The 14290-nt window shown below is 35.5% G+C and overlaps 1 protein-coding gene across 6 annotated transcripts in view; it reads left to right on the top strand.

Annotated features, from left to right (window-relative positions):
* Positions 1-14290, top strand: part of Dscam3 (Down syndrome cell adhesion molecule 3) — a 140323-nt gene that overhangs the window by 51924 nt on the left and 74109 nt on the right. Inside the window, exon 1 of one of the 6 annotated variants that reach the window (XM_064117209.1) lies at positions 3524-3847. The exons of the other annotated variants lie outside the window; for them this stretch is intronic. The gene's annotated coding sequence lies outside the window, so the exon portion shown is untranslated. Of the gene's footprint in view, positions 1-3523; positions 3848-14290 lie in introns of those variants that run through there. 6 annotated transcript variants of the gene reach the window in all.

Genomic DNA, 14290 nt, shown 5'->3' with positions numbered 1-14290 from the left:
CACTAACAGCTGCAGGAGGTTAGACTTTTCCATCAGTGTGTGCTCCATTTTATGTATTGAAATACTAATTGGCGAGGATTTTTTTTATTATTCCGAGGCATTTATTCTTAATGAGAGATGTGATATCAACTATTATTTTGCGAATTCGTCACTTACATGGTAAAATATCACTGCTAGAAATTCGCTTGAACTGCTACTTCCCTCCACGATAAAGCACTAAAAATGGCGGCGTCTCACGGCTAGGGCGTCTGACGATTTATTTTGACTGTCTTTCGAGCATATCAGTCATGTGATTCCCTTTGGGAATTGAATTACAAGCACCATTCTGCCCCAGGTGCGGTCAGCACTAAAAAAACTGTTGATCGTTGTGACGAAACTCCCAAAATCGCCAAAAATGCGGCTGATTAATCGACAAACACTCATGATCAGCAACATCGGCGGCACTTTACCATCAACGCAGAGTCTTCCAGCACAATTGTTTATAAAATCACTAATAAATGGTCGAGAATGGAATAAAAATACAAACACTTCACAAATAAAATCGAAGATATTCCAGGGATATATTCTTGCCATTTTATGATCCCTTCTCACATGAATTACTTGTGATAACTGAAAATATATGGGACAGTCCAGATTTCCCGTTTGATGTGAAGGACCAAACGGCGACGTTGGAGCTTAGTGGGCGTCCCATGTAGGGGGCACTGCACAATCCGGCACCCCCACAACCGATCTTACATGTTATTTATCTTATCAAATAATGTGTCGATCATACTAGATATACTCGTTTTATAAATCTCCATTTCAGACATAAGCTCTATTACTTTTTTATAAGGAGAAATTTTTTTTAATTAAAATATATTCTGAAGTTTAGTGAGTACTAGATAAGGGGGCGCTTCCAAATAATCTTCAGCTACTCATACGTTGCAGGAAACCATATCAGTCATCTATTTTTTTTATTGCCAAAATTAGTTTTATCTACTTGGTAATAAAATTATTTTAAAAAACCGCTGGAGAGTTCTCGTATTTCCCTGAAGGAAACTCAATAATCCATTCTAATCCTTTTCATAGACAAATCAATCAAACTTATTGTCGTGTTTTTTGTTATTAATAAGACCGAATACGCGTTGTAATAATAAAAATATTTATTGAAAATCTCAAAATTAAATAAGTTCTGAATTTCAAAGAGCCCCATTAGACAGCCGTGAACCAATGAAAAACCAGCGGAACCGACTTCCAAGATATCGATAGTCTTGATGTCTGTTTTTCATAACAGGATAATCCTGAGTAGGGTCTGATTGATTCTGAATTTTCCTCTCGCAATTAGTTGGAGATTAGCAACGAAAAATATTCAACAGATCGTACCTGGTCGGTAAAAAATCGATCTGGGTTACCACCACGTCCAATAACACCACAACCTCCCTGTCAATATACCATTAATATTTGTAATCAGGAATCTAACCTCCAAAACAGTCTCCACAATTCCACACTAGGCCCCAACTTTCATCCAAATCCTGCGCAGGTCCTGCACTCATATGACCCAGAACTCAGATATCCCTGGGGATGAGCTCCCAGCGAGCCACACCCCCTGATTTTTCTCTCCCTTGATGGTTGGCCAGGTCGGAACTCCGGTCGAGATCAATCTCAGGTACTTCTCCAGTCAGCCACTGGGCAAAATCGACCAAGCGCAATATCCAGTGCAGGAACCCGAAGCTTCACATACACACTCGGTCCGTAATTCAATTCGGTTGGTTGAAGGCCATTAAATACCGTGGCCCGCCACTCCAAACCACTGCCCCGCCATTTCCTCTGTATGTGTTTCGTGAAATCCCCTCACACAACAAACCATTCCCACGCCTGTCACTAATGTATCGCTCAGTCGGTAAATGACCTACTCATCCACGATGTCTGTCCCTCAGACACAAAGTGTATCTGTCCCAGGGACATCAGTGAGCTCCAATCTCCATTAGAATTCACTCTGGACATACCCGTGATACTGTCATTGACGAGGAGGTGCGTTCAAACACATGGAAACAATTGCATAAACTCATGGATACATGGACATACACGTATGTAACGTTTATATGAAAATCGTATATGGTAAACACATGGGGTTGTGCATTTGTGGTGCGTGACGCCCACACGGTGGTGTGTCGTAGCGTAATGAATAGGTCATAAATCTCCGGAGGACTATCTGAACCGACCTCAGTGGTGCCTCAGTCACATATCTCACGTTCCGCTCGTAGTCATGGGGCACATAGACCTCAGAAGCACAGGTCCAAAGCGTAAGTGATTAGTTTTATGGGAGTTGATATTCATCACTCGGACAATCAATCAAATTAATTAATTATTCATCGTATTATTGGTAATTGGGTGATATGTATCGGGGCATTGAGTGAGAAATAGAAAGGGGGAAGGTTCTCCATTTTGCGATTTTTGTCAGCCATTTTTGTCAGGTCGGTCATTTACCGGTCGGGTACATTGGTTTTAAATATTTTCTTTTAGCTAAATTTTTCGATTGAATGATTGAGTAAAATTTGAAGAAAATTGTACGTAATTAGTGGTATTTAAATGAAATTTTGGAATGTAGTGATATTTTTTTTTACGTTTTGTTTTTATAGACAAATGATAGAATGTTTTGTAGAGGGTGTCATTGCCTTCTACGAAATGTCAATAAAATTCTTTAAAAAATTAAATTTTAATCTTTGACTACAAAGGAAATGTTGATTTTCCTATAAGACACTGGTGGGCTCTGGTTTTTCAACTTTGTTTTTAAATCAGAAATGATTAAATTGAAAAATTATGGTCCCCAATGGGATCGAGCTTTTAAAAACTTTGTGGGAATTTCGATTATTTTTTCATTTAATAGAAGGGTAGAGCTACTTTGAAGAGCTTCTGCAGTAAATTTGGAGGATATAGAGTGGGGAGAAATATCAAGTTATACTAAATATTAATAAATATTGAGAAAATACAAAATTTTAAGATAACAAAATGCAATAAAAAGATGAAAGGTGCGCTGAATTTTCGGTAATTCAGTGCCATTTTGGGTACATCTCAAGGTTGCGCATTCCAGATGTATTTTTATTGCGTGCTAATATTTAAATGAATTTGTTAATAAATAACAATTTTCGCTAGTCGAGATAAGTAACCCGCGATTCTAAAAACGTTAAGTTGTTGGTCTGTTGTTCATTATTTAGAGCACATGAGAATTGAACGATCTAAATATCTAAAATAATTTAAACAATATTCGATAAGATAAATAATGTAAGATCAGTTGTGCGGGTTTGAACGGCCGGCTCGCGCAGTGCCCCCTACATGGGACGCCCACTAAGCTCCAACGTCGCCGTCCGGTCCTTCGCACCAAACGGGAAATCTGGACTGTCCCATATATTTTCAGTTATCACAAGTAATTCGTGTGAAAAGGGATTATAAAATGGCAAGAATATATCCTTGGAATATCGTCGATTTTATTTGTGAAGTGTTTGGATTTTTATTCCATTTTCGACCATTTATTAGTGATTTTATAAACAATTGTGCTGGAAGACTCCGTGTTGATGGTAAAGTGCCGCGGATGTTGGTGATCAAGAGTGTTTGTCGATTAATCAGTCGCATTTTTGGCGATTTTGGGAGTTTCCTCACAACGATCAACAGTTTTTTTAGTGCTGACCACACTTGGGGCAGAATGGTGCTTGTAATTCAATTCCCAAAGGGAATCACATGACTGATATGCTCGAAAGACCGTCAAAATAAATCGTCAGACTCCCTAGCCGTGAGAAACCGCCGTTTTCAGTGCTTTATTGTGGAGGAAAGTAGCAGAGCAGGTGAATTTATAGCGGTGATATTTCGTCATGTAAGTAACGAATCAGCAAACTAATAGTTGACCCCACATCTCTTATTAAGAATAAATATCTCACAATATTAGAAAAATCCACACTAATTAGGATTTTTACAAATAAAATGGGGTAACCAGGGGCCGATGATAAATTCTAACCTGCTGCAGTTGCTAGTCAATGTTTTTCAACGTCGATCTTCCTATAGCTTTCTTTTGTCGTGATCATCTCATTGATCTACAGTGACAATAATGATTGACATAAATTGTATATCAATAAACAATATTTTAACCATCAGGGAAAAGCTATCACTGTTTTTCGTGAACAGGAACTACCTCAAAATTGAATCGTTTAAGACAGTGACTTCATTCAAATATTTAATTTTCAACTCACATAACCTCATCTATAATTATTAATAACTGTCCACAGTTCAAGTGAAAAGAAGTCTCAATCCGATTTCATCGACCTTTCTTTTATTCCTTGTTCATTCCTACCCCTGAGGTTAATCAGACACTGTAGCAGTTACCCAATATCCTTCATATTTACTCCTGAAAAATCCATGAGGTTCATCGTTTTGGGACTTCCCTGACTTAATAATAATAATTCTTCTTCTTCTTCTTCGTCTTCAAATAATAATAGTTATTATTATTTAAAGAAGATATTCTCTAAATTTTAACTCTTCTTTCCTCTCACTCCTGACTCTCTCGTTCCTTATTATGATTTTACTGGTATCATTATAATCTTTAGATTCTCTGTTATCATTTCAACAACTAGTTGTTTAATCTGAATGAATAATTCGAAGCAACTGGTTGTTGGAATCCACCAAATAATTTTCTCAATGATGGCTGAGGCTCCATTGCCAGGGTCGGCTCAATGTTGGGTCAGCTCTATCAACCAGGGCTTAGTAAACCTCTCCCCCCCTCTCCCAACCTCTCTCTCCATCCTGCCAAGTGACTCACGTTTTGATTCTCAAGGGTAAGCGAACCATGGACCAACATCTGGCTACTCTGGCTTATCCGGGGGATGAAAACATGAGTAATGGTTGGGATTTAGGATCAGTATTTTTTTTTAAATTCTTAATATTCTTCTAGACAGAAGACTCAAGGATGAAAAGTATAAATACGTCGAGGTACACAGCAAACCAGACTCATCTAGGAACCTCAGCGTGGCCCCACAATACTGGTGGCAACATTATGAGTTCGTTGTTGATCACTGGCTCATAAGTCGGATAAGACGTTCGAAGTATTGGGTGCTGAACGGAAAATATTAACTAAACAATTGGGAGGAAATTTCGATGATTTATCATGGGTTATCTATCAGTTGCGGATATGGTCATTCGAAATCAGGATCACGAGAGCCAGGAATGAGGGTCATGCGGTAGGATCAAAGGAAAAAGTCGTAAGGTTAGAATTTAAAGGGAATATTAAGGTCGTAAATCATCACCCCAAGGATCAGAAATGAGGGTCACAGTGGGGGGAAAATTGGTAATCAATCAATTAATTCAGTCACTTGAGGGAATTTGTGGTTTTTCAATACTATTTTTTTTCAATTCAATCATTGCCAGGCAATAATGATTAGGTTCTCATTATCTAGATCGTATTTTTCTAGAAGATTAGCATATCACTTATCAACTTCATTAAGTTTCTTCGGTAATTATCAACATTGCAAAAATCGTCGAAATTCTTCCTCCTGCAAAATTTGAACCTTGGGAAAATGAAAAATCACTAGTGGAGTTTATTTCGGAGTATAATCACCAGGAAACCCAATATGGAAATAATCGGAATATCTGTCTGATTTAGATCGACGTCGATTTGATTTGTCTCGATTTTTCGGTTTGATTTTAATCGATTTGTCCACTTAATTCAAACAGATGTCGACTTGACCCGATTTTATGTGAAATAAATCACTTTTCGATTTACTGAGAGAAAAATTTAGTAGAAAGGAACGATTATTTTTTGACGCAACCATTCGGTCTTGTTCAATTGTGCCAACGGAATAGTTAATTGACGTAATGAAATATATTGCCACTTCAGAAGACTGCGGGATTACACTGTATGTGTCAATCGTTGATTCTGAGGGCTTCAAACATGAACCTCATGCATCGATCACAAGAGTTCCAATCTATCGTATATTGTTTCGTATTCCCTGAATATTTCGTCGAATGTTAACAGTTATTTGACTATCGCATTTCGTTGATCGTAAAACTTATTGCAGACAATAGCAATTCAATCGCATGCAATAGGATATTTCTAAGGGAATTAAAACGTTGAAACAATAGAATTCTATTTTCATACAAAAGGATACAATTCCAACAAGATATATTGCGTAAAATTTATGATCTTTTAAATTCTCTAAAATTCAGAAATGATTTTTTGGTGTTTTCACTCACGAACATTTCCAATAATGAAAAGTGAAAATTTGTTCTCCTTGTTTACTCGGTTCTTCATCTTCCCCACAAATCCTCGTGCAACGTAATTCCAACTGCTAATCAACTGTTTGGTGCCATTCAACGGTAGCACTGGGAGAATTACAGGGCTCTTAATGAAAAATCCTGCCGAAGACGGTTGCTCCTTATGAGAAGACAAAAAACAAGAACTCCTTTCTTAGCGGATCGGAAAGTGAGGGGTGAAATTGAAGACGCGGTGAAACTACCCTATTGTTCCTTCCTTCTGGGGTGGTAGACGCAAGAGAAAGGTATTCCATTCGTTTCAGCAATCCGTCCTTTTCAAATACCGAGAGTATGTGTACATACTTTTTATCCGACTATTCTTTTTCCCTTTTGGGATAATGGCTCTGGAGGATAGGAATGGTTATCCAATATTTCGCTCATACGTGGCGCTTCTGTAATGTTTCAATTCTTTGAAATTTGTAAAGTGAAAGGAACAATTTATCTGGAAAATTGTGGAAAGAAGAGCAAGTGAAACAGAAATTATTGCAGTAATGGAAATCTAGATGGTACTCGTTGAATTTTTTAGAAATTTTGAGGATTATTCTTCTCACTCGGATTTTTGCCAATTAGAGTGCAGTGTTTGAGACGCGAACAGAATTTCATCGGAAATTCTGGGGACATATGTCACGTCTTTTTCATTTTTCAACTTTCACGTTGGATTTTTTAGGTGACAGATAAATCCATTGGATTAGCCATAATTTATATGTTTATTTTTTTTTTATTCTTAAGCTATGATTGTTGAAGAATCGATGAATTATGACAACAGAATTTTTGTTTAGGCTAATTAAGCATTCGCGTATTTCGTCCAGACAATGTCCAGATAAAATTGAGAAATGAAATCTCATGAATTTTCGATTTTTTCTGATTTTTCAAAATTTTCACTGAATAATTGACCGGAAAAATCAGCATTTGGTTTTTCAATAACAGGATTCTTTCACGTTTCAATAAAAACGAAACACGATAAAATTTCCGCGATTTGGGACGAGCGATTCCGATAAAAATCGCTAAATCAGTATTTAAGGTTGTCGTCCCGCGATAGTCACTGCAAAAAGTTTATGCGCTGTAAAACAGCCCAGATTGAGGCGCAATTTTTTTATAGTAAATAGTTTGACTGAATTAATTGCATGATGAACTTTCCGTAATTATTCCTCGAAAGCAAAACGGTCAACCGATTTAATTATTGCTGCTCCATTAAATGATGCGGTTTCTACGTCGAAAAATTGTCATTTGATAAATTATCGAGCTGTTGTTTTTTGTTTATTGCTTATGCGTCATCCTCCCTTTCAACACGCGAATAATTAGCCAAATGTCAAAAAATTCCATCTCGAATTTAAAACAGAAAATCTCAAACAGAAAGCCATCATTATCCAGTCAGTTTTTTCTACTTTTTCCCATAACAATTTCAACCAAAATCGTCCATCAAATATTTTGCACTACACAAACTCAATACTTCGTGTTGTCAACGAATTCCACACATGTGCAGGCAACATTGAAAATTTCCTAAAATATTTGCAACTTGTAATTAGTGTTCATTAAGACTAATTTTCTCTTTCACTGAGATGTTTTACACGACAACAATCTTATGGGGTTTCGACTGTGGTAAAAATAATTTTATTCTCTTGGAAATGTCTTCTGCAATCGGTGAAGTAGTTGAAAAATGAGTATGTTATAAGGTACAATTAAAATTTTAGTAAATCAAATTTATATTTTCCACACATGCATCGCCATGTGCAGCTGATGAGTCCAAATCAGCATGTGGGAGTCAGAAATATGAGAGATTAATCACTCAATTCTATAATTACACAGACTTCTCGCTGTACTGAAATATTCATTCTGAAATTTCAAAAATATATGAGTGGACCAACCATATCAGCATATTTACCGTTATGAAATACAAGGAAATGTCATTCAACGCATTTCTCCCGTAAAATATTCACGAATTCACCGACTGAAAGTCCCTTCTTCACTTGTAAAGTGAGGAAGGGAGAGAGTTGGGAAGTGGGTAAATGGAGGGGTGACTGGATAATGTAAAGAGAGAACAAGTGAGATGGAGAGAACTCATTTCCACTTGTTCTTTCCATACATTTTTGGAATGTACATTACATCTATGTGTCCGTGAATTTATTTCTTCAGAATTTTTACAGTTGTGTACTAAGCACCTAAATAGTTTTGTACATACACATACCTCATCTCCAGGGAGATCGTCCACTTTCAACACAATTTCATGAATTTATTGAAATTTCTTTCCAGTAAATTCGAGTAAAATTGTTGTTCTGAAGGAAAATTGTAAATAAATAAATTCTGCATGAGTGATTCCATATCAAATCGTGAAATTGTTTAGCCTAACATTCTCAGACTATTGCAATTTTTTTGGCAGTCAGGATAAATTAAAATCGATCGTCTAAATTTTATCAGATTTTTTACCAAATTCACTGTAGAGAAATAACTTTTTAAAATAAAAGCCACATTATTCAGCCAATTTTCATTATTAAACGACCAAACTCTTCGTTTTTCCATCCCCCATGGAATATAATTTCAAAATATTATTCACCTCGCGGTTCAAGGCTTCAAACTCTGAATTTCCAAAAAAAAAATGATAACAATTCGAATTTAGCTAGACATGACATGATTGATTGTCAGTACAAAATTCACAAATATTCAGACTGTAAAACGAACTTTTCGAGTTGCACCTCATTTTGATAATCGATCTCTATAAATTTTACCTCAATTTTTAAATTTTTTATTCTGCAATTTACGTTTGCATTGAATGTACCCTTTCAATCAACGCAGTTGAACAGCACTTTACTAATGATTTCCTTTCATACTCTACAACAATTGAAAATATTCCATGAAAAAAAATTGAACAACGTTCAACGTTACCACAAATCAACATATAAATACATAAGATTTATAACTAATACCCACAAATAACTATTCAACAATTATTTAACGCACGTAGCGAGCCTTTTTTTCAGGTCTCAAGTCAACCAAGAAATACTCGTTCATCAACTCATTGTTAATTAACATCACTTATTTGCATTGACAAGGATAATGTGATATTCCTGATAATACGATGATTCACAACCATAATCAAATAGTGATAGGGATCGCCACGTGACTGAATGCCGCAATAGTGTCCACTGCCTATCAGTGGTTCCTGTACACTAAACAGCCAATGGCTGGTACATCGACACTGGAGATTCAGGATCGACGAAGATTCTAACCAGGTTGATATGTCTATATGCGCAACGATCGATATCAACTTGAATGGGAGTTTGGTTATAACACTCGATCGTTGTCTGTCTATCGGTGAGCCGTGCTCAGCCGCCAAATCTAATTTTGGCAATGGTGTACAATGTACAAGTTCCTGACACTGGCTGGATGGAACGTGTCTGATACTCTTAATTAGTTCATAGATTTAATGGTCGGTGTGGCTATTTTTCATGGCTACTTCATCTAAATAACGTATATACTCATATTGCTCCATGTACTCTAATGAGTATGTAATATAGGTATATGATATCAGTATATATTTCTATTCTTTCATTTAAAAAAGAGAGTAACGTTTTTTGTCACCGATCGATTTCTATTCTTAATAATCGCGTGCGTATTTTATGTCATGTGGTGAAAGAAAAAGGAGTGGAATTATTTTTAGACGCACAATTAGGAATTTGTTGTTTAATGAACTTATACAGCCAAAAAAAAGAATGCATGGTCCAGGATAAACAATATATATTGGATAGTTTTCAACTTTTATATTAAATTTGAAAAAATCACACAATTGTGATATTGTAATAGTGAAATTTTAGAATAACAATTATAGAAAAGTCTGGTCGAAGGAACGGAAATAGCAATTCGAGTATAACGAGGTTGGAAGCATAATTATTGCAAAAAAATTGAAAAATTCAACTTTCCAATATATTGAACTGAAGTGATATTTTAGTGATTTTGAGCGTTGAACCCATATTTTCTGTGAAGTTAAGAACGGAGTAAATAATAAATCGAACATTCAATAACATTTATTATAAAATTTCATTGAATTAAATATAGATTTTGAATTTATTTCATAAATATGTAAATTTTTTATTACAATGAACATAAATGTTATTGACTAATTAAATTTACTTCAATTAAATTGAACGATACCTTAGCAATCAAAACGGTGACGGAAAACGTCACGTGAGTTTTTTAAATTAAGCATCCGTACATATGTACCTCAGAACCGCTGCTTTATATAACATATAATATATAATATATAATATATACGTTTAAAATATTTAGCGTATTCCTTTTGAAACTCACCGAGTTCCGAGAATTGCGATGATTTTGAAAATAGATTCGAATTAAATGATGTAAAAATAATTTTCATCCGTTAAAAAAGTACTTTTTAATACCCTCACCTATTACGGATTAATTCGTATATTCGGGTCACTGGACTCCGTCCGATTGCACCGCAAAGCCTGACAAACCTTGGCTGAGTAGGCGGGCAGAGGTACGAAGGGAGAGTAGGACGAGAGGGATGAGGGTGTAATCGATCGGAGGGTCATGCAATGTACCAATATATACTGTGGGGATGGGATTTCAAGGGGTGGGAGGAGTGAGAGACGATAGAACTGCTTACGTCATTCTTTTCATATCCCTCTCGCATTACCAATTTTTTTTACTGTGAATAATACTATAGTTGACTTTCCAAATTGTCAACGAGCTTTATTAACAAAGTGACACGATCGCACCCCTAGGATCCGAACTCGTTACCCTCGGCATACCTTACTGGACAATCCCAAAGCCATCAGAATTGAAAATATAGGTTCTGACTCCTGGGGAGGTCCTGGCCTTTTCCAAGGAATAGATGGTAAAATTATGCAAGTCCTCTCACATCAGCTATTAATATATATTACATAATATATAAATATATAGATCAGCTGTCATGCATATAATATATCAATATATTAATATATTAAGATACATGATAGCTTATGTAATTTACATATATGTAAATACTTGGGTAAAAACCGTTGGGCGATGGCCATTTGCAAATTCCTGCAGGAATTTACAACGAATTTTGTTAAAAATGAATAAATAAATAATAAAACAGAAAATTAAATAATCGAAAAATTAAACGACTGGAATGCTTCCATTTGGAAGGGAAAACGTGAGTTTTCGATTAAAAGGTCGCGAATATCCTTAAGGATTTCAGTACCAGGTGTCTTAAAAAATGCGGCACAAATTGAATGATAATTTTTCTGGCATTGTCTTCGCATTATGCTCTTTGTGCTAGATCATTTATGATTATAATAACGGCTAAATTCATGTAAATATCCTTTGAGCTAGTTAAGCGAGGCTGGCACTCAAAGCCAATAGTTTTGCCTCCCTCCGTTAAACCCAGTGAGATGGAGATGGTTGGAGCAACAAGTGATGTTATTAGATGGGTGTGGGTGGCTTGAATAGCGAATCATAACGCATAACTCCTGGGGAATGGCTTTTCTCCTTGTTTTGCGCGTTTTCACCCTAGTCTACGAGAGTTGTTGGAGTTTTCATTCGACATTGAAATGTTTTCAAAATGAGCGAGGAGGGGAATTTTTTTACGGATACACTGGGAGAAAAACATCGTAGATTTTAAGAAATATATCTTGTTGGAGGGACGTTCTTTCGTATGATAATAGAATTCTATTGTTTCGGTTTAATTCTTTATTTTTTACAGGGGGTTCCCGATGGAGCGCAGATAATGAAATATTTCCCCCAAAATGGGTCATAATTCTATTAAGAAGATTTTATTGGATGGGATTCCATTGATATCGCCTGCAATAAGTTTTTATATCAACGAAAGGCGATACATTTAAATAACTGTTAGAATTCAATGAATTACTCAGGGAATACGAGCAAATATACGATATATTCGAATCCACATTTGATGGAAACATGAGGTTCGTACTTGGAGCCCTCAGAATCAACGATTGAAGCATAAACTGAGAGAAATAACGAGTGAAAATCAAATAAATTTTTCTTTGACTAGAACCAATGCAATATTTTTCTAAATCAATGCAACTTCGTTTGCTGCAATTTATTGTTAGCCATTTCATAAAATTTATTGCCTTAAAATACCACAAACCCCTTAAAAATGAAAAATAACTCATTTCTTTCTGAAAAATATTTCTTTGTCGTTATGCAAAAAATTTTTTTTTTGATTCACTCATTTGTTTGCTCAATATACAGTTTAATTACACAGTCGTCTAAAAGTGCTGGTATATCTCGTTACACTAATGAATTATTCCGTTGCCACTATTGAATAAGATCGAGTGGTTGCGTCAAAGGAAAATCGTTTCGTTTTACTAAATTTTTTCCTCTGTAATATTTGACCTTTTTCACTGTATTTTGAATAGGTTGGAATTTTTGTGCAACGCATATTTATATATATCTAGATAATACAATAAGAAGGGTAGAACTTTATTCAGCAGAAACCATATGGGAACCGTTACTTTCACGTTATTAGTATTTTCCATCCTTTTTCTCTTTCAATTTCATTGGTAGTAAGTTTTCGAATGAAACCAATTCAGCAGTTCTACAGCTTCAGCAAGTACCGAACATGCACATAGATGTTGTAGCTTATATTGGACAGCCGAGAATTGAGGAAGGGTTTAACAAGTTTCAATTAGATTTTCGAAGAAATGGCGGTTTCTAAAAAAGTAATGCACCGATGGACCTGAAATTCAGGCCCAAAATAGTCTGGAGTGACAAAAGGAGAGAAATGTTGTGCAAAAATTGTAGTACGAGGATTGAAAAAAAACCCAATCCCTTTTTGAATGCTCTTGAATATTTTCAATGAACTTCGGGATAAATTCGGATAAATTGAGTTAATAAATTTTTAAATCACAGGATTTTTTTCCTGACTCCCACTTTGGTCTACTTCGGCTGCCATTGAATTCATAAAATGTTTTCATCTTTTGTAGTTTCGTACCTGGGCGATAATAATCCGAATAATTTATTTCATTCAGTACGTGACGTTAGGCTGCGAACCGTGTCCTTTAGACAAACTTTGGAAAGAATAAGTTTCCCTGATTTTCACCTCTTACTTTATCTGTTGAGAAGTCAAGTTCATTTGTGAACTCGCAAGTTGGAGTTCATCATTCAACAGAAGTGGTGGATTCTTGAAAGACTAATTCATAAAATATTTGAGAAATGTTGGAAATTTTCAAATTCCTTATCACTCTCATCAGTTTCTTTTTCAACAAAATTAGATTCGCAGTTACACTTTAGGTAGTCGTTTTTGTTCTTCAGAAACATTTTCAAGGAATTGAGCTGAGGTAGTTGAAGTGCTCGGCAAAGGACTAATTTAGTTTAATAACGAAGAAGATATTTGTATAAAAATTTAATAGACTGGACCATTTATTTGGATAATTGTTCACGTATTTGAATAGATCGTCACGGATCGCGATTTTTCAAAAATGACCGGTTCGAGAGTTTTTCAAGTACAAATTGTTGAGAATGGAAGTGCACGAAGTTCACGCTCATTTCGATGGGTTTTGGGTTTACGAACTATTTAGACAATTGGGCACGATTTTTTTTTAATTTCGTGAAACCAGTAGCAACTTAAAATGATGAGTCACTGAAAACCTATTGTTTACATGAAATAACATAAATCTGACAAAATATATTACATAGAATTTACCATATTTTTCTCTTAGTGTATATTGACAAATATAAAATAGCAATAATCTTCCAATTTTCTACAATCGAACAAACAAATATTTTCGTTGAATAAAACTGCTGTGGCACCTTAAGGTGATCAACGATATTTAATTATCCAATATAAACTCGTTTACATCTACACATTTACATTTGCATTTACATTCAATTAAATTGTCTATTTCCTTCACAGAAGATAAAAATCGATTACAGGTTCTTAATTATCGTGTTTATGTCCAGGAAGAGGGACGCCATGGAGGTATCCCATCACACAGATGGTGTCAGAGTACAGAGCTCCTCTTCCAAAGTACTCGGATCAATTCTCATTCCC

Source organism: Diachasmimorpha longicaudata, chromosome 3, assembly GCF_034640455.1.
Source record: "Diachasmimorpha longicaudata isolate KC_UGA_2023 chromosome 3, iyDiaLong2, whole genome shotgun sequence".
In the NCBI taxonomy this organism is placed as follows: domain Eukaryota; kingdom Metazoa; phylum Arthropoda; class Insecta; order Hymenoptera; family Braconidae; genus Diachasmimorpha; species Diachasmimorpha longicaudata.
This window is presented reverse-complemented; position numbering and strand designations above follow the sequence as displayed.